Source organism: Schistocerca nitens, chromosome 1, assembly GCF_023898315.1.
Source record: "Schistocerca nitens isolate TAMUIC-IGC-003100 chromosome 1, iqSchNite1.1, whole genome shotgun sequence".
Lineage (NCBI taxonomy): Eukaryota > Metazoa > Arthropoda > Insecta > Orthoptera > Acrididae > Schistocerca > Schistocerca nitens.
Genome location: NC_064614.1, coordinates 1,088,156,500 through 1,088,176,810, shown reverse-complemented (window position 1 = coordinate 1,088,176,810; position 20,311 = coordinate 1,088,156,500).

Genomic DNA, 20,311 nt, shown 5'->3' with positions numbered 1-20,311 from the left:
TGGGCTTAGCGCGCTCGCTCACGCCTGCCCGGCTTACGCAGGTGCGTGCCGTGCGCCACGTGTGTGCGCTCGTGTTTGCGTCTCGGCCGCTCGCCGGTCGGAGTCGTCTGCGTAGGCGTGGGCGGAATCTGGAGGTCGGTCCAGCGGGTGGGAGAAGGTGACCGACTGAAAGATAGGGTCAGCCGCCGCAGTACGCCTCTCCCTAACGTTTTGGCGGTGATGGTCGCACTGTGAAGACCAGTGAAAACACTGCATTCAGCCGCTGGGGAAACAGAAGCCGACACACAGAATTCGTAGAGCTTCACGGTAAATGGTAACAGCCAAACAGATTTATCAAAATTCTTGACCACGGTTTCGGTATATCTCAATATACCTTCATCAGAGGTAAAATACACTAAAATCACATCCTGCAATGGAGATACGTAAAACAATTGCGTCGTCAGTAGTTAAAACATCATCTCCATTTATACAACATAATTATGGACAGAGGGTTGATGCGAACACAGCATAGCATCATTACCTCGCCTGTCTATCATTTACCGTGATGAATTTCAACAGTTGCTGTTTCAGCCATGTTTAAAATCTTGGAATTCGTAGATATAACGAATGAACTGCTCATCACTACGCTACTAAATTAAACGGGTAGTCCCCTTTGAATATTTAAGAAAAGCCATCCTTCCGCTTAAAATCTCCTCTGGGATGTCTACTTTATTGTAGTGTTCGTCCCAAGTGCGCAAGGAACTCCGTTATCGAGTTACAAGCGATTTGCGATAAGTGCCTTCGAAAACCATTCACAGCGGGGGAAGAAACACTCGTCACGTAATTTTAACGACGCCGTAATAGGAATTATGCATATTACGAACGTCCTCGAACTACAGATGCGGCCAGCCTGTTACAACTTTTGTACAAAAGGGCATGAAAAGCGTATCGAGTGAGCGGAATAGTTGGTGACAGAAACTGAGAAACAGGCTCGGAGGACCACCATGGCCACGAAGGCGATGGAGGGGGACATTGTTATTGATCTGGAAAGATTGTGGTACGGTCTTGGATTCACGAAATGTTTGAATAACTACAAAAAAACCGAAACTTTAAACACGTTGTTTTCGTAACCGTGTCTTTCAAACTGCCGGAAACGTTACTTGAGAATTGTACATACGATTTTGATCGGAACTTAATGCCAGTATTCTAAATCGAAGTCTCTATCAGCGTACTTAGCGTTTCGCGATATCTTCAAAAGTCTATTTGCGGTACACGCTTTTGTGAGCGAAGAGAATGGCATTCTTTCAATACGTCACCATTTTGTTAGAACTTATTTTTTTAAATTATCGTGTGTATGTTCATAGAAAACATGTTGAGAATGACTTACACAAAATAATTTTGTTACGGGCGCAGTAGTAGAGCGCAGTGAATTCCCGCCGATGGCCAATGTTCAGAGTGCCAGGGGTGCTTCCACCAGATGCACCGGTTGCGGGATGCGTCAAGTGTGGACACAAAAATGATTTGTTAAAGACCAAACCCATATCGTCAGAGTTAGCATTACTTTTTATTTTACTTGAAAACTAATCAAGAAAGTCACCTATTTCTCGTGCGTTCAAAGAGGGCTACTCAGTAACAGATGAAATGGTCATCGATTCTCAGTTGCGCGTTGCTTATATGACAGCTTCCAGGGGAAAAAACCATGATATTCAATGTTTCGTACAATTACTGACAGAATTAAAAAGTTAAAATGCTGTTATTATCTAATCATTGAGAGCTTTAATCTTATATTACAGGCTTCACACACTAATACAGCCATTACAGTTAGAAGCTTTATGTTTTGAGAACGCGTAAGGCAGGATACGCACCCAGTATTTGAGAACGACAGCATTTAGCAACGTCCAAAACACCTGAAACATAACTTCAAACATTTATGAAACATTTTCTCGTTAACAGCGCCCATAAAATGACGACAGGAAGAAGTTTATAGCGTACAACATCTTTGCCGCTCAAGCAATGAAATGGATGTTTAGGCCCTATTCTTAACATATTTTGTAGACAGTATCCACTTACACCAATCAATGTACCTGTGGAAATACTGTTGTGCGACACACAGTCCAGAAGATATGAAGTCATAGCGTTGATATGTGTGAAAAACGAGCATTTCGTACAACGCAGCGTGAATTGCCCAGTATTTCGATATGGTTCGGGGAAACTGGAAGATTCCACTTGTATAAAACATAATGGTTAGACAGAGATCACGAAATCAGATATTGGATTTTAAGGCGTACCAAGGATTGAGTTGCGGTGCTTTGGAGAAGGAGACTAGACAGCGAAGTCATCGGTCTCATCGAATTAGGGAAGGATGGGGAAGGAAGTCAGTCGTGCCCTTTGAAAGGAACAATCCCGGCATTCGCCTGGAGCGATTTAGGGAAATCACGGAAAACCAAAATGAGGATGGCGGGACGCAGGATGGAACCGTCGTCCTCCCGAATGAGAGTCCAGTGTGCCAACCACTGCGAACTTCGAGCGGTGCTTGCCAAGGAGCAGATATAGACTCGCATCACAATGTGGTGATGATGAAGAGTATACTGACGTTTAAGACAATCGCGTGGAAGAATGAACGTGGGAAGAAGTGGGACTCTGATTCGCTGAAGAATAAGGCTATCCGTTAAAACTGTTGTAAGGCTATGGGTACCACAGATACAACGCCAGATGAAGAGTAATGGACATCTCTGAAAAGAGCAATCACAGAAGTTGGACACAGAAACATTGGTGTAAGGAAGGTAACGACGAAGAAACTGAGTAACAGAAGAGGGGAAACAGGAAAATGTTCGGGAAATACAGGAATACAGAAACTAAAGTCACTTAGAATTAGAGTAAATAAGAAACGCAGGAAAGGTCAAGCGAAAAGGCTGCAGTAAAATTTGAAATAATCGAAAAAGAAAGGGTCGTTGCAAGGAATGATCCAGCTCAAAGAAAAGTCAAAAGAACCTTCGGTGAAACTAAAATGAAGGTCGTGAAAATTAAGAGTGCAGTGGGAATTTCGCTGTCAAACACTAAAGAACAGAGAGCGGACATGTGGTCAAAATACATTGCATGCCTCGATTATGGGGTTGATGTGGAAGACGCAGTTTCTAGCACTAGAGCTTCTGAATACTTGCGACCAAATAAGACAGAAGGAAACCATAACACCTTCGGAATTGGTCAAAATCCCTGGGGGAAATGGTATCCAAACTACTATTTGAGTTGGAGTGTAGAATCTGTGAGACTGGATAATTGATGTTCGATTTCCGGAAAAAATCGTCCATATATACCCGAGGGCAACAGAGTGAACTAACGCAGAATCAGCGGAGCACTTCATGCATCCATGTTGATAAGAAGAATAATATACAGATGAACGGAAGAGAAAATTAAGGATATATTAAATAACAATGTGTTTGGCTTACGGAATGGTAAAGAAGCCAGAGAGGAAGTTCTTGATGTTGTGACTGGTAGTGAAAGCAAGACTTTAGAAAAATGAGGGTATGTTCATAGGATTTTTCGGCTTACAAAAAGCATTCGACAATGTAAAATGGTGTAAGTGTTCGAAATTTGTGGAAAAGTAGGAGTAGGCTACAGGAAAAGGCGGGTAATACGCACAAGAACCAAGAAGGAACAGTAAGAATGGAAGACTAAATACGAAGTTTTCTGGTTAAAATGACATAAAACAGATCTGCAGACTTTCGTCCCTCTTGTTCAATATGTAATTTAAAAAAAAGAAGTAGTATTACAATTCAGGTTGAAAGGATAGCAGTTATAAGATACGTTGATGACATTGCTATCCTCCGAAAAAATGATGAATATTACAGACCCTCCTGAATACAACGAACAATATAATGAGTATAGTATATGGACTGGGACTAGATGAAGAAAAATGGAAGCAGTGAGGCGTAGGAGGGATGATATTAGCGATAAATTTAACATCACTACTTGGAAACACGAAGTACACAAAGTTAAGGCATTCTGCTACTTTGGAAGCAAAATGTCTCGTGACAGACGAAACAAGGAGGACTTAAAAATACAATAGCAAAGGCAATGAGTGCATACCTACCAAACGTAATCTGCTAGAAACAAACATAGCCCGTAATTTGAGAAAGAAACTTTTTATATTGTACGTCTGGAGCTTCAGCGTTGTATGGTAATAAATCAGGGAGCGTGGGGTAACCGGAAATAAAGAAAATCGAAGCGTTTGAGGTGTGGTGCTACAGAAAGAGATGAAAAGTTAGATGAACTGATACGGAACGGTGTGGTTCTCCGCGGGATCGGCGAAGAAAGGAACATATGGTAAATCCTGGCAACATGAAGACAGTACGTTGGAACATGCGTTAAAACAGCAGAGAGGTAACAGTCGTGGCATCATGGAGGCAACGTACACGATACTAGAGGGTGGAGCAGAATGAAAAAATGTGGGAGTAGACCGAGTTTCGAATACATCCAACAAGTAACTGGGGATGTAGGCGGCAGGTGCTTCTCTGAGATAAAGTGGTTGGTACAGGAAAGGAACCCATGGAGAGCTGCATCAAGCTATTTAGAAGAATGATGACTCAGAAATATCCCTTCGTACGCTGTGGAAGCTTTTCAGGATTACCGGCGATGACTGCTAAGTTTAGTCCGGCGGCTTACTGCTTTTAGCTGAAATGGAGCCAGCGGAGCATGCTCCGTACTGACTGCCTACTGGATACGGTTTGCTCACCAAAACCTATAGCTTCAATAGTATTTACTAATTAAACAACACATCAAGTAACAACTTGCAAAACGGTAAGACGTCTCTCTTCAATTACCTCATTAGTATGTATATGTTGCTGTCTCTGTTTAAGGCGATAAACGTAGTGCTCATCACCATCCGGGATGAACCTACCGGAGTAATCTAATTATAGCATTTTTAGAATAAGAATAGATATGAAAAGACTAAACCACTTCGTGCGTTGCCCCGGTTGGTCACGAACAGCACCGTAGGAGGCGATATGGTCTGGCAGTTGGTTGCAGGATACACGATTCACCAGCACCAATGAGCTTGCAAGCGATGCGTGCGAATTAACTATATGGATTTGATTCTTTATTTTGTGTCATATGTGTCGATCTAACAGTCAATGAGTTTACTGCACAGTTCCTCAGTGCACCTGATGATAGATATACATGTGACAGCAGAAATACTGTGCCCGTTAGGCACTATGTGTTAAGGCATAAAGTCAAGTCCCGGCAGGCCAGTTGGAAACGAGAGACCAGAGAGGGCTGTGAAGAAGATTCTGCAGCAGCATCAAGATCTGGCACTTCAGCGGCTTAGGAATTGTATATACTGAAGAACTCGGTTTATTTTGTCTGTCGTCCTTTGCTTGCGACATATCTGTTTAACACAATGTTAGGTATTGTCATGTACTGTTCGTAATAAAACTGAAATGAAATGTCTTTTGGCTAGGGCCTCCAGTCGGGTAGACCTGTCACCTGGTACAAATGTTTTAAGGTGGCACCACTTCGGCTACTTGCTCGTCGATGGGGATGAGATGATGATGAAGACAACACAACACCCAGTACCTGTGCGGAGAAATTCCTCGACCCAGCCGGGAAACGAATCCTGTCCCCTTTGCATGGCATCGGTTCAAATGGCTCTGAGTACTATGGGACTTAACATCTGAGGTAATCAGTCCCCTAGAACTTAGAACTACTTAAACCTAACCTAATGACATCACACACATCAATGCCCCAGGCAGGATTCGAACCTGCGACCGTAGCAGTCGCGCGGTTCCAGACTGAAGCGCCTAGAATCGCTCGGCCACACCGGCCGGCTGCATGGTATTCTGCCACGCTGACCACTCACCTATCGAGGTGGATGTAATAAAACTCGTTAATGCTATTTGCTGGAATTGTTATCTAGCGATTCGGGAAGCAGGTATCCTACAGACCCCATGTTTGACAACTAGGCAGTACACTTGTGGATTGTTCGATTGTACTTATAAGAAAAGTCCTTTATCGATCACTGGCAGAAAAGTATTCTTGTAACGTATGGCACCCCGTGAGTAAACGATGTTCCGGGGGGGGGGGGGGGGGAGGCGGGGGGGGGAGGGGGGGGAGAGGCGGGGGGTGGTAAAGTCGGACGTAGAGGGAAACCACGAGATGAATACAGTAAGCAGATTCAGAAACATGTAGGGTGCAGTAATTATTCGGAGTTGAAGAGGCTCACACAGGATGGAGTAGCGTTGAGAGCTGCATCAAACAAGTTTTCGGAGGGAAGACGACAACAGATACAGTATGTCGCTTATTATGCGTGTGACCTAGAGATTACTGATCGTTATATTGTTTTAACTAATGCCAATATCGTGAGTAAAATAACTGGCATCGCTTTTAAAGTTCCATCTGTGTCGCTTGGTATTATATCTAAGCCTCAATATCCGAGTCGCGCATAGCAGCAGTACACTTCAGACTACAGTACTAGATCAATAACCAGCGCCTCGCCTATCACTGCACTGCACTCAAAACCTGGACAGAAGGACAGAATAGAAATAGGAAAAGGTGTTCGCTTTGACTTTAGTCTTCGAAACTTTTGTAGATTGACTGGTGCATACTTGTTCAATGTTACGGTGGCATTCCAGTCGCAAGCCGATATGATATAAGCCGTGACAGCTGTCGGTAAATAGTGCCTGACAACGGCACATTTTTCAGATATTTCAGATATTGTTTGTGTGGTACTTTTGTATATGCCCATTTGTCAGGATACAATAAGATGGACAGCACCCCAGGAGATATGTTTATGACATCTTTAATACGTGTAATGACGTATATCGGCTTCAACTTATGATTACCCGAAATTGTTGGCTACAAAATTTCCTCTGCTTGGCTGCACTTTTATAAACAGCTCTCCTACTTCCTTAGCAGTATAGCAAATGGTCCGAAACGTATTTACGTGCACATATTTGCGCGTTTCCCGTTCATGGTAATTTCTCTGCCTTGCTGCAGTGTAGCACGGTAGACGACTACTGTACAATAATGTACAGTATTGTGCATGGTAAGGGCGTCAGTTAACATAGTTTTTGATCCACGGATATGTCATAATCGAAGCTGCTCCGTTGCCCATTGGTCGGCTATTTGAGGACAAGCAGTAAACTAGGAATAAGGAAGAGAAAAATGTTCAAATGTGTGTGAATTCCTAAGGGACCAAACTGCTGAGGTCATCGGTCCCTAGACTTACACGCTACCTGAACTAACTTTAACTTACGCTAATAACAACACACACACACACACACACACATACATACCCGAGGGAGGACTCAAACCTCCAGCGGAAAGGGCCGTGCGAACCGTGACATAGCTCCTTAAACCGCACGGCTACTCCGCTCTGCCGGCCGCTGTGACCGAGCTGTTCTAGGAGCTTCAGTCTGGAACCGTGCGACGGCTACCGTCGCAGGTTCGAATCCTGCCTCGGGCATGGATGTATGTGATGTCCTTAGGTTGGTTAAGTTTAAGCAGTTCTACGTTCTAGGGGACTGATGACCTCAGATGTTAAGTCTCATACTGCTCAGAGCCATTTGAACCATTTTTTTCTCCGCTCGGCATAATGAACGATATCCGGCGCTAGCGAGAAGCTTTTACGCACAACTATTCCGGTGAGAGAACTATGTATGACGTATTTCGTCGGCTTCTGGCATCTTCAGCTCCACTCATCGCGAAATTCCAGAATATGGCAATTGAACAAAATAAACAGCTCCCACCTGACGTAGAAGATCTACTTTTTGAACCATCTCTCAGTGGACAACGTAACAGCTGTTCTTGCAGCGAAGAATGTTACTATGATTCAATTGAAAAATGTAAAATTTCATATCGAACATTTCAATAAGGCTATTTCGACTTGTAATTTATTATCAGTGACATCGGTATCCTTTTTACACTGAATTTTTATTTAAATCCGCTAAATGTTTAACTTTTGACACGCAAAATTGGATCTGTCACTGTGATTCCGACATCGAATCCATAATCAGCGAGCCAAAAAATTAAACATAACATAGTTTCATAGAATTTCATTTCCATTTTTCTAGTATGTTCAGGTTTTGAAATGCGTTTGCCCACTGTGCTTCAGAAGGAACTACTTGGAGTGAAGACGCCAGTTTAGTGCAAGCTCCAGACTTCTAAGCTCTTTTCTAATGTGTTAAGATCTAAGTGCGTCCCCACATGGACTGTTTCGACAGTACAAATAACATCAATACCTTTTATACAGTGGTTATGTTTTTAGGGAAAATGTTTCTGGAAAATTACATGAAGATGTTCTAACTGTCTTCCGTTTTCTATAATTTTATTACTTTATGGTTCAGATGGTTCAAATGGCTTTGAGCACCATGGGACTTAACACCTGAGGTCATCAGTCCCCTAGAACTCAGAACTACTCAAACCTAACTAACCTAAGGACATCACACACATCCATGACCGATGCAGGATTCGAACCTGTTACCGGAGCAGTCGCGTGGTTCCGGACTGAAGCGCCTAGAACAGCTCGGCCACCGCGGAGGGCTATTACTTTATGTGGCAGATTGGCCATCCTTTCGCCCTAGCCATGGCAAGCCTGATCCATTACCTTCTGTCACTATCGTTATTGGTTAGATAGTTCCCTGCAGCAGTCAGAGAAGGACGCCTTTACCTATACTATCGGTAGCATGGAACTCAAGTCAGACGCAAGTAGCCTTACTAAATGCGTCTGCGTCGTTCCTCCAAAGGAAAGGTAATAACTAAATTGTTTGTTGCTCTTATTTTCTGAGGTGGAGATTGGGGACAACCGAGCATTTCCCTGGGTGAGAGTATATAACTGATTAAAAACCACACAGCTGCTGATGAATTGACCAGACCTGCAGTCATTGGTCTGGCATGTGGACTCGTTCCAGATCTTGCTAAGCTCACTGTCTTGGAAACTAGCTCATTTTGTTTTAAGGCCAGGTTCTCGTTCAAAACGGTCGAAAATTCAATTGTTATTACATTTTTTGAAAGGTAATGGTGTGTAGAATGTTCGGGCGAAAAGGTTTTTTAATCCGTGAGTTACAGAAGCTTCTGCTGCCTATTGTTCGAAGCAGTGTCATGGCCACGATGGGACGCTCTCAGTCGCAGACGCCCGGCTCAGCTGGAGAATTTGTCGTGCCGTGACCCACGTTTATAAAATGAGTTATATTGCAGCATGCATACAAAAACATTTGGTGAAAAAGCTGACGAACAACGTGTGTCAGCTGCCGAACGCAGCATAACTAGATCGGCCAGATCGGCATCTCTCGCCAAGAAGAACGAGAGAACTGCTCTCCAGGAACAATTCGAGTTAGTGGAAGGGTTGATATATGGTCCTGGAATTGAAGGCTGAACGTAATTAACGCAAACACTTTTTTTTCATCAAATTTTGGTTATAACTTAATTTTTGGTCCGCCATATTGGGTTAGCCATTTTGAAATTTGAAGAACTTTCTTCAGATTTGTGTTCATCGACATCAAAAATATATAAGAACATGAAGTTTTTATGCAAATTGAACTAATAATATATACAAAAGTTTTCCGTAAACTTTAACAGATTTTTCTCAAGAAACGACTTTTGAAAACTGCTTGCTGTGAGAATTAGAAACAGTTCAACCCATTAACTTCTGAATTTGATCCATTTACACACAATTGGCTGTATATTCTTTCAGTTTAACAAGTGTTTACATACACGAGTTAAAATAATTAAAGTATAAAACCGAACGAAAAGTCTAGTAGTCCGTAATAGCTGTATTTATTGAAGTCGATTAGCGTCTCAGACAATCGGTTTCGCAACTTTTACTTTGCATCTTCCAATGTATATCTGTACAGAAATATATAGGATAAATTAAAACATGGGGCAATGAAGTTATCTGAGATTTGGTAAAGTACCGGTACCGAGTGAACAGTACTGTGAACAAAGATATATTAGGCGTTTAGTTAGGAAACTCGGTATGGATCACATATGTCGCACAAAGCAGGGGCGAATTAGAATATAATAAAGAAGATTTTTAATTTTATACCCAGATGGTTACTTACATTGTTATGTCATGTAGTACAGGGAGCCAGTACAAAATAGCCAGAGTAAAAGATGGGGTGCCTACGCATAGTTCTCAGCCTTCTTCAATTTGTAAAGCCATCATCAGTGATGAATGTTCGGTCTATAAAAGCGAAGGAATGGAATTAGGAATCAGAACACGCCTACTTTTATACCCAGATGGTTACTTACATTGTTATGTCATGTAGTACAGGGAGCCAGTACAAAATAGCCAGAGTAAAAGATGGGGTGCCTACGCATAGTTCTCAGCCTTCTTCAATTTGTAAAGCCATCATCAGTGATGAATGTTCGGTCTATAAAAGCGAAGGAATGGAATTAGGAATCAGAACACGCCTACTTTTACTCTACGACATTCTGTAGTATCTCCGTATGCCGTATGGCGCAGCAATGTAAGTAACCTTCTCTTATTATGAAATTACAGTTCTTATTTATTATATTTGAATAGGTTCGTGCTATGTGTGACATATATGATCCTCATGTGGTTTCCTAACTAAAAGCCTCATATTTCTTTCTTGTTTAAATATATTCGCTCAGTATTTTAAAATTTCTCAGATAACTTCATTTCCGCATAATCAAAGTATTAATTTATAAATATTTCTGTGGAGATAACACAACACCAGAAGATGCAACTTAAGAGTTGTGAAACTGATTGTTTGAGTCTCTAACCGACTTCAATAGATGCAGCTAATGCGGACTATTGGACTTTTCATCCAGATCCATATTTTAATTAATTTAGCACCTGTATGTAAACAGCTGTTGTACTGTGTGAATAGTCAATCAGTTATGTGTTAGTAATGAATCACCATCTTTTAGGCAAGAAACCAGACATGTCACTGATTCACCCATACACTGGTTCTTGTGTTTTTCTGTCACGAATTTTCGTACCCATATTGCACGAAATTTGTGATAGCCTAGCTTCTATGCGAGGATTTGGTGCAACAAAATTCGTGAAATTTGTTGAAAATTAAACTCGACTCCCTTCATTGTGAATCGGCTGTTTTCTTTAATCTTCTCCCCGATTTTTGGGACGAGTTCATCAGTCAGAATGCTTGGTCGCCGCCTCTCTCTTATTCAATAATATTAGTTCGGCCACTTTTAAATCTAATGCACCACTGACGTCCTTCATCTTCAGTTATTACGGTGTTTTCCTACGCTTCACACAGTTGCCGCTAAATTTCAATCGGTTAATTGTTTTTTGGTAACAAAAACATTATTACTGTCAACACTTAACAAACATTTAAAATTTTACTGTGAAATGACGGGAAACAACACGAGTCTCGCGCTGGCATGGCTGGAATCCGACTTAACGAACAAACGCTCAGACAACAACTTGACCGCCCTATCCCAAGACGTTGTCTCTGCGGGTGAAAACGTAACTTTCTGGATAGCCTTCGTATACGAGGTCACGTACAGCCTTATGTGGAATGGAGATTAAAGTAACCTGGATTTTCATTGTGCATTAGTAGGGAGCACTACGTCTCCAACCGCAAAACCTGCAATGTAAACTGCGTGATTTGGTTGTTTGCACGCCCAGCTTTTGCAGTAGCCGCTAAAATCAATTATTGTTGTTTCTCTCGTCTTGAGCTTACTGCAATTAATCAAAGAGAATTTAACACCAGAAGCACTTTATTTACAAAGCACCTTCTGTGGTCATTCTGCAAATATGGATACATATTTTGGTAGAATTTTGGTTGTTTTAGATTAAAAACTCCTTATAAAGCTGATATGTATGTTACTTACGGTGTTTCTGCTTCTTTGTTGACATATTCTCACAAACATTGCTTTTTCCCTGTTTTTTAGTGGCGGCTCGTGTCGAAAGAAACTTCGTTACACATATACTGTTGGCAATTTTTGTCTTTTTGCACTTTCTCTTATGCTGTACAGGCATTATTTACACTTCACCTCACTTTCGGAAACAGAACTGTAGTTATATGTGTTCGCACTCAGCACAGCATTACAGTGTTTATGTTTGTTCATTTGTTATCGTATAGGTTGGTAGCGCTGTCAACCTGTGAAGCTACTTGTGTGTGTTCGTGTGTGTGTATGTGCATGTGTGTGTAACGGGGTGGGATGAAGAGGGAGAGAAGAGGGGGGAGAGGGGGAGAGATGAGGGGGGGAGAGGGAGGGAGCGGGAGAGAGGGCGGGCAGATGGGAGGTAGGGAGGGAGAGGGGGGGGAGAGAGAGAGAGAGAGAGAGAGAGAGAGAGAGAGAGAGAGAGAGATTAGAACACCAACATAAAACTACCACCAGACACACAGACATGGAAATCATACGGATAAACAAAAACAAAAAGCACCTCCCCACTTCACGAGACAAATATCACAATCAGAAAATCATAAGAGAAAAGAACTAAACTCCGCTAGGCCCAACGGCACCGACCAAGCGCCGCATCATCCTCGGCCCACAGGCGTCACTGGATGCGGGTATGGAGGGGCATGTAGTTAGAAACCACTCTCTCGGCCCAATGTCATTTTACGAGACCGGAGCCGCTACTTCTCAATCATGTAGCTCCTCAGTTTGCAGCACAAGGACGGAGAGCACCCCGCTTGCCAACAGCGCTCGGTAGACCGGGCGGTCACCCGTCCAAGTGCTAGCCCAGCCCGACAACACTTAACTTCGGTGATCGGAAGGAATCGGTGTTACCGTTGTGGCAAGACAGTTACCACAATAGAAAAGAAACAACTTGTAAATGATCAGGCCAACTTGGCAACCTCCACTAACGAAGAACGAAAAGCAGTAGTTGGAAGAATGTGTGAACAACAGGCAGAAATACCGTAAGTAAATTTCACGCTAACTTTATAAAGAAAGGCAGGTTTTAATGTAAAAAACCAAAAATGGACAAACATATGTATCCATATTTGCAGAACTACCGCAGAAGAAGCTTTGTGAATTAAAGTGAAACGCATCTGGTGTAACAAGCTCTTTAATTTATTTCAGTACGTTTAAGACGGAAAAACCAATAATACTCGAAAAGTTTTCTCTCTTCATCCCGCTGACATGTCTCGAAAGGTCATTTAGAGCCTAGACAGTACATGCGTAGTTTGCTGTCAGCTTAGAAAATCGCCGTACACCACAGCGATGACTTTCGGACATTCCCTGGTAGCAGTCGCCTGCTGTGCAGAAAACTGGATGAAAACTACATTATGGCTCGTGGATGCCCCGAGGATAAAGCAAGCCTCTATGTTTGCTGGAGACAACTTTCGGCAGACAATCAATAAAGTTTCTAGGCGTTCGTTACGAAAAAGAACCATAGAACTACGCTGCACCGTGGTTTACGAAGGAGGTCTGCAATGTAATACCTGTAACGAAATGTGGATTAATAGCCTTACCAAGACGTCGATGATTTGTGTGACGTCTTATGATAATCGTAGAAAGGTATAGAGACCTTCAGGTACAAGAGCACTCGTCAGGCTTGAAGTAATTTAAGGGTGATTTAAGAGTTGTGCAGTAACGGGACTGGAGCCTCCGACATTTTATCCGGCCCTACATTTCGGTGATGTGTACGTCATTCAAGACGATAAAGCAGTCTCCTTGTGAACACAGGACTGAACCGAATGGAATGTTCTACATTGTCTGTCATGGGAACGCCCCTAGAAGTCTGGGTGACCTCAGCAGGGAAGGTGTCAAAGAGTGAGACAAATATGAGGAACAGCGTTTCACCTACCTGCAGAAATCCCTGCCACAGAGGATGGAACAATGTTACAGCATTGACGCTGGCACTCTCTCAAGATCAACACAATTCCAAGTTTTTCGATAACACCGTTATCTAAATCCTTCCTGACTTCCTGCTTTTACAAGCAATGTTACTAACTTCGGTTCCATACACTAGCAGTAGCTAGCAGGATTCTTTAGAGGACGCTTATGGAGGAAAAAGCAAATCAAAATGTAAATAACTTAATTACAGGCCACTGATTATGCTTTACCTCAGTAAAGCGAAACGCGTCTGGTGAAAAAAACCACGCAAGAATAGTAAAGGAATGTCTAAAATATAGTCACAACGTTAAAAGGTCAAGGGACTACCCATCGCTCCTAGCCAAAATGTACTATTCAGAGAACACATTCAATAATATGGCGATCGAAAAATAAAGGAGACGTGCCCCATTTATTAAAATTTGCGTGCATCTAGAAAGAAAAAAAGAAAATACTCTATAGAAGACGCCTGATGGCGATAAAGAATTGTCGCTGCTAACATGATTGCTCGCAGCACGCAAATTACTATGTCGAAAGAACCAGGCAGCAGTGACTTATCAATGTGACAGCGGGGCAGCTGAATACAGGGCAAGTCAAAAGTGGCCCACACGAATGACAAAGAGAGACTAGCTGGCTGGCGGAACGGAGGCTATCCATGTGGACAGTGTGACGTCATATTCTTATTACTAAGAGCGCTTGGTGGCTACCTTTACAAGAGAAAATAGCACAGAATTGTATTTCGTACTAGCACCTAATCATACAATCAATCAAAATTAGCTACAATGCTATGGTGCTTTAATTCCAGTTGGATATTCAACGTGAACTGTGCATTCGAAACAAAACTATTTATATCCCAAAGAAACTGGTCACTTTCAAATAGTTTGCATCAAAAGATACAGTTCACTGGGCAGTGCGCTGAAAATGACACTCTACCGTTTTTTCAACCTCGAAGTGACTACAGAAAATGGAAATAGAGCCTTTGGTATTTACCTAAAGCCAATCACGACAGATTTTATCATACACAGACAATGATGTTAGGCAATAAAATATAAAACCGCAACATTCTGAGACATATTTAACTGTATGTAAGAAGTGCCATTATCAGAGCAGCTCAAGAGGCTGAATATGAAGTTATAGTCCAGTCTGGAACCGCGCGACCGCTACGGTCGCAGGTTCGAATCCTGCCTCGGGCATGGATGTGTCTGATGTCATTAGGTTAGTTAGGTTTAAGTAGTTCTAAGTTTTGGGGGACTGATGACCTCAGCAGTTAAGTCCCATAGTGCTCAGAGCCATTTGATTTTGAAGTTATACAGTATATAGCGTATCAAAACATTTGCGGTCCAGAATTTGTTAACGTAATTAACTCAGGAGGACGTCGTTATCAGGAGAAAGAAAACTGGCGTTCTACGGATCGGAGCGTGGAATGTCACATCCCTTAATCGAGCAGGTAGGTTAGAAAATTTAAAAAGAGAAATGGATAGGTAAAAGTTAGATACAGTAGGAATTAGTGAAGTTGGCTGGCAGGAGGAAGAAGACTTTTGGTCAGGCGAATACAGATTTATAAATACAAAATCAAAAAGGGGTAATGTAGGAGTCGGTTTAATAATGAATAAAAAAAAGGAATGCGGGTAAGCTACTACAAACAGCATAGTGAGCACCTTATTGTGGCCAAGATAGACACGAAGTCCACAACTACTACAGTAGTAGAAGTTTATATGCCAACTAGCCCTGCAGATGACGAAGCAATTGAAGAAATTTATGATGAAATAAAAGAAATTATTCAGATAGTGAAGGGAGACGAAAATTTAATAGTCATGGGTGACTGGAATTCGGTAGTAGGAAAAGGAAGAGAAGGTAACGTAGTAGGTGAATATGGATTGGGGCTAAGAAATGAAAGAGGAAGCCGCCTGATAGAATTTCGCACACAGCACAACTTTATCATAGCTAACACTTGGTTCAAGAATCATAAAAGAAGGTTGTATACCTGGAAGAATCCTGGAGATACTAAAAGGTATCAGATAGATTATATAATGGTAAGACAGAGATTTAGGAACCAGGTTTTAAATTGTAAGACTCTGACCACTATCTATTGGTTATGAACTGTAGATTAAAACTGAAGAAACTGCAAAAACGTGGGAATTTAAGGAGATGGGACCTGGATAAACTGACTAATCCAGAGGTTGTACAGAGTTTCAGGGAAAGCATAAGGGAACAATTGACAGGAATGGGGGAAAGAAATACGTAGAAGAAGAATGGGTAGCTTTGAGAGACGAAGTAGTGAAGGCAGCAGAGGATCAAGTAGGTAAAAAGACGAGGGCTAGTAGAAATCCTTGGGTAACAGAATAAATATTGAATTTAATTGATGAAAGGAGAAAATATAAAAATGGCTAAGCAGGGATGGATAGAGGACACATGTAAGGATGTAGAGGCTTATCTCACTAGGGGTAAGATAGATACTGCCTACAGGAAAATTAAAGAGACCTTTGGAGAAAAGAGAACCACTTGTATGAATATCAAGAGCTCAGATGGAAACCCAGTTCTAAGCAAAGAAGGGAGAGCAGAAAGGTGGAAGGAGTATATAGAGGGTCTATACAAGGGTGAGGTACTTGAGGACAATATTATGGAAATGGAGGAGGATGTAAATGAAGATAAAATGGGAGATACGATACTGCGCGAAGAGTTTGACAGAGCACTGAAAGACCTGAATCGAAACAAGGACCCGGATTGGCTCTGAGCACTATGGGACTTAACATCTGAGGTCATCAGTCCCCCAGAACTTAGAACTACTTAAACCTAACTAGCCTAAGGACATCACACACATCCATGCCCGAGGCAGGACTCGCACCTGCGACCGTAGCAGTCACGCGTTTCCGGACTGAAGCGCCTAGAACCGCGCGACCACCGCGGCCGGCAAGGACCCGGGAGTAGACAACATTCCATTAGAACTACTGACGGCCTTGGGAGAGCCAGTCCTGACAAAACTCTACCATCTGGTGAGCAAGATGTATGATACAGGCGAAACACCCTCAGACTTCAAGCAGAATATAATAATTCCAATCCCAAAGAAAGCAGGTGCTGACAGATGTGAAAATTACCGAACAATCAGTTTAATACGTCACGGATGCAAACTACTAACGCGAATTCTTTACAGACGAATGGAAAAACTGGTAGAAGCCGACCTCGGGGAAGATCAGTTTGGATTCCGTAGAAATATAGGAACACGTGAGGCAATACTGACCCTACGACTTATCTTAGAAGCTAGATTAAGGAAACGCAAACTTACGTTTCCAGAATTTGTAGACTCAGAGAAAGCTTTTGGCAATGTTGACTGGAATACTCTCTTTCAAATTCTAAAGGTGGCAGGGGTAAAATACAGGGAGCGAAAGGCTATTTACAATTTGTACAGAAACCAGAAGGCAGTTATAAGAGTTGAGGGACATGAAAGGGAAGCAGTGGTTGGGAAGGGAGTGAGACAGGGTTGTAGCCTCTCCCCGATGTTATTCAATCTGTATATTGAGCAAGCAGTAAAGGAAACAAAAGAAAAATTCGGGGAAGGTATTAAAATCCATGGAGAAGAAAGAAAAACTTTGAGGTTCGCCGATGACATTGTAATTCTGATAGGGATAGCAAAGGACTTGGAAGAGCAGTTGAACGGAATGGACAGTGTCTTGAAAGGAGGATATAAGATGAACATCAACAAAAGCAAAACGAGGATAATGGAATGTAGTCGAATGAAGTCGGGTGATGCTGAGGGAATTAGATTAGGAAATGAGACACTTAAAATAGTAAAGGGGTTTTGCTATTTGGGGAGCAAAATAACTGACGATGGTCGAAGTAGAGAGGATGTAAAATGTAGACTGGCAATGGCAAGGAAAGCGTTTCTTAAGAAGAGAAATTTGTTAACATCGAGTATAGATTTAAGTGTCAGGAAGTCGTTTCTGAAAGTATTTGTATGGAGTGTAGCCATGTATGGAAGTGAAACATGGACGATAACTAGTTTGGACTAGAAGAGAAGCTTTCGAAATGTGGTGCTACAGAAGAATGCTGAAGATTAGATGGGTAGATCATATAACTACTGAGGAGGTATTGAATAGGATTGGGGAGAAGAGAAGTTTGTGGCACAACTTGACTAGAAGAAGGGATCGGTTTGTAGGACATGTTCTGAGGCATCAAGGGATCACCAATTTAGTGTTGGAGGGCAGCGTGGAGGGTAAAAATCGTAGAGGGAGACCAAGAGATGAGTACACGAAGCACATTCAGAAGGATGTAGGTTGCAGTAGGTACAGGGAGATGAAGAAGTTTGCACAGGATAGAGTAGCATGGAGAGCTGCATCAAACCATTCTCAGGACTGAAGACCACAACAACAACAATTAATAGAAGTACGTTGACAAAGGAAACTCTTCCTTCCTACAGCGGATTAGAGGTAGACTTTATAACGCTTATACCAGGCGAACAGACAAAGGAACACACTATTTTTTGTAGAATACCGTATGGGGGTGAAACATCCGAAACAATCGGCAGACGTATGAGATCAAAAAACACTGTGCCAGCATATTTTAATTTTCGGATGCAGTCAGAAAACACAGGCACAGGGAGAAAGCTGTGATGAATAAATATAATGAAGCGGGTGTATACTGCATTGCATTCAGTGACTGCCATAAGAAATATATAGAAGAAATCGGTAGGTAATTTCGAATAAGTTTTCAGGAACACCTTAAATAACCCGCGATGTGCATTACCAGCTCACTTGCGCGATGAGGGCCACAGCATCACAAGCCCTTCAGAAAATTTAAAAATACTTCATAGAAAAGGAAAAAAGCTATATTTTGAATATATTAGAGGAAGTGGAAATTTTTAGACATAAGAAAACGCACTTTTCACGTTAAGTAGCCAACTGGAATTAAACCACCGTAGGATTCTAGCTAAGTTTGGTTGTTGTATCATTAGGTGCTAGTATGTATGGTTCAAATAGCACTATGGGACTTAGCATCTGAGGTCATCAGTCCCCTAGACTTAGAACATCTTAAACCTAACCTAAAGACATCACACACATCCATGCCCGATACAGGATTCGAACCTGCGACCGCAGCAGGAGCGTGGTTCCGGACTGAAGCACCTAGAACCACTCGGCCGCAACGGCCGGCTGCTTGTATGTAATAAGATTCTGCACCATTCTCGCTTGTAAAGGTAGCCACCCAGCGATCCTAGCCGTAAACATATGACGTCGCTCTGTCCACATGGTAGCTTCCTTTCGACCAGTCAGCTAGTCTTTCTCTAATGTTTGTGCGGGCAGCTTTTACCTTCCCTTTCACTGAGCTGCGCTGCTGTCACATTGATAAGACACTGCCACCTCATTCTTTCGACACAGTAATTTGCGTAAGCTGCGACTAATCATGTTAGCTGCGACAATTCTTTATTGCCATTCCGACCTCTTTTCTTAAAAAAAAGTTAGCGTTCCCCCACTATAAAGTATTTTATTTTTTATTTTTTGATGCAGGCAAATTTTAAAGAATGGGGCACGGTTTCTTTACCATTCGCTCGCCATATTACTAACGACGTTCTCTGAATAGTAAATTTGGACTAGGAGCGATGATTATGCCTATGATCTTTTAACGTTGTGAGTATGTCTTCGACAATCCTTTACTAATTTTAATATCCACAAAATGTGGTGACACTGTACTTTGCTTTTTACCGTGTAGGTTCACCTGATGATGTGGCTTGAAGCCGCGAAACCGGTTGTGTTTTAACAAACAACGATTTCACCAACCGTAGCGGAGTTCTTCCTAACATCATCCATCGACGTCGCTCTTTTCTCCAGCTCCAGCTCCAGCTTAACAGTGGCTATAAATACGTCACCACCAACCGTAAACAAGGACAGCTTTCGAAGTGTTGAAATGTTCCTAATGGACTTGCTGCTCAGTTGACATCAAATACCTGGCACGAGATCTCTTTATCCCTCCTACTAACGATCTTAAACACACAGTTTTATATGCAGCGTTCCTATGATACCTTTTCTCACTGTCAGTTGAACGTGCCTTTTCTATGGTATAAAAAGACCATACGTTTTCATTATGGTCGGTCTGTGATAATTAAATTTACTGTCATATTTGTCATCCACTATCCACTACTTGGATTGGCAGTAGCACTTTGGAACTCACAAGTTTTTCCTTCCGCCGAGTTTTTTTACAACCACACTCCGCAGGACTAGACGGCCACATACAATGCATGAGGTGTTCATGGTCTTTGTGTAGCTTTGGCCATTCCTTCCAGTTTCCACTTCACAGTCACACCACCACCTGTCGGTATGTGGAGCTTGCGAAGGGTTGAAATGTCCCTGGGATGTACACACACGACTGGAACTCGTCTGGAAGGACAGCGTGACTGCTGCCTCCATGCAGTGTCGCCGACAGTCGCTCCACCGTAGCCACACTCCTTTATGTTGCCGCTGCAGCGGAAGCCGCATCAGTGGTCGCCGCGCTGTAGATGTCTTGCTGCAAAGAAGTCCGTTTCCTGACTCGAGGTATGTGATGTCATTGTATGAGCATGAACACGCGAGCAAGATAACGCGTC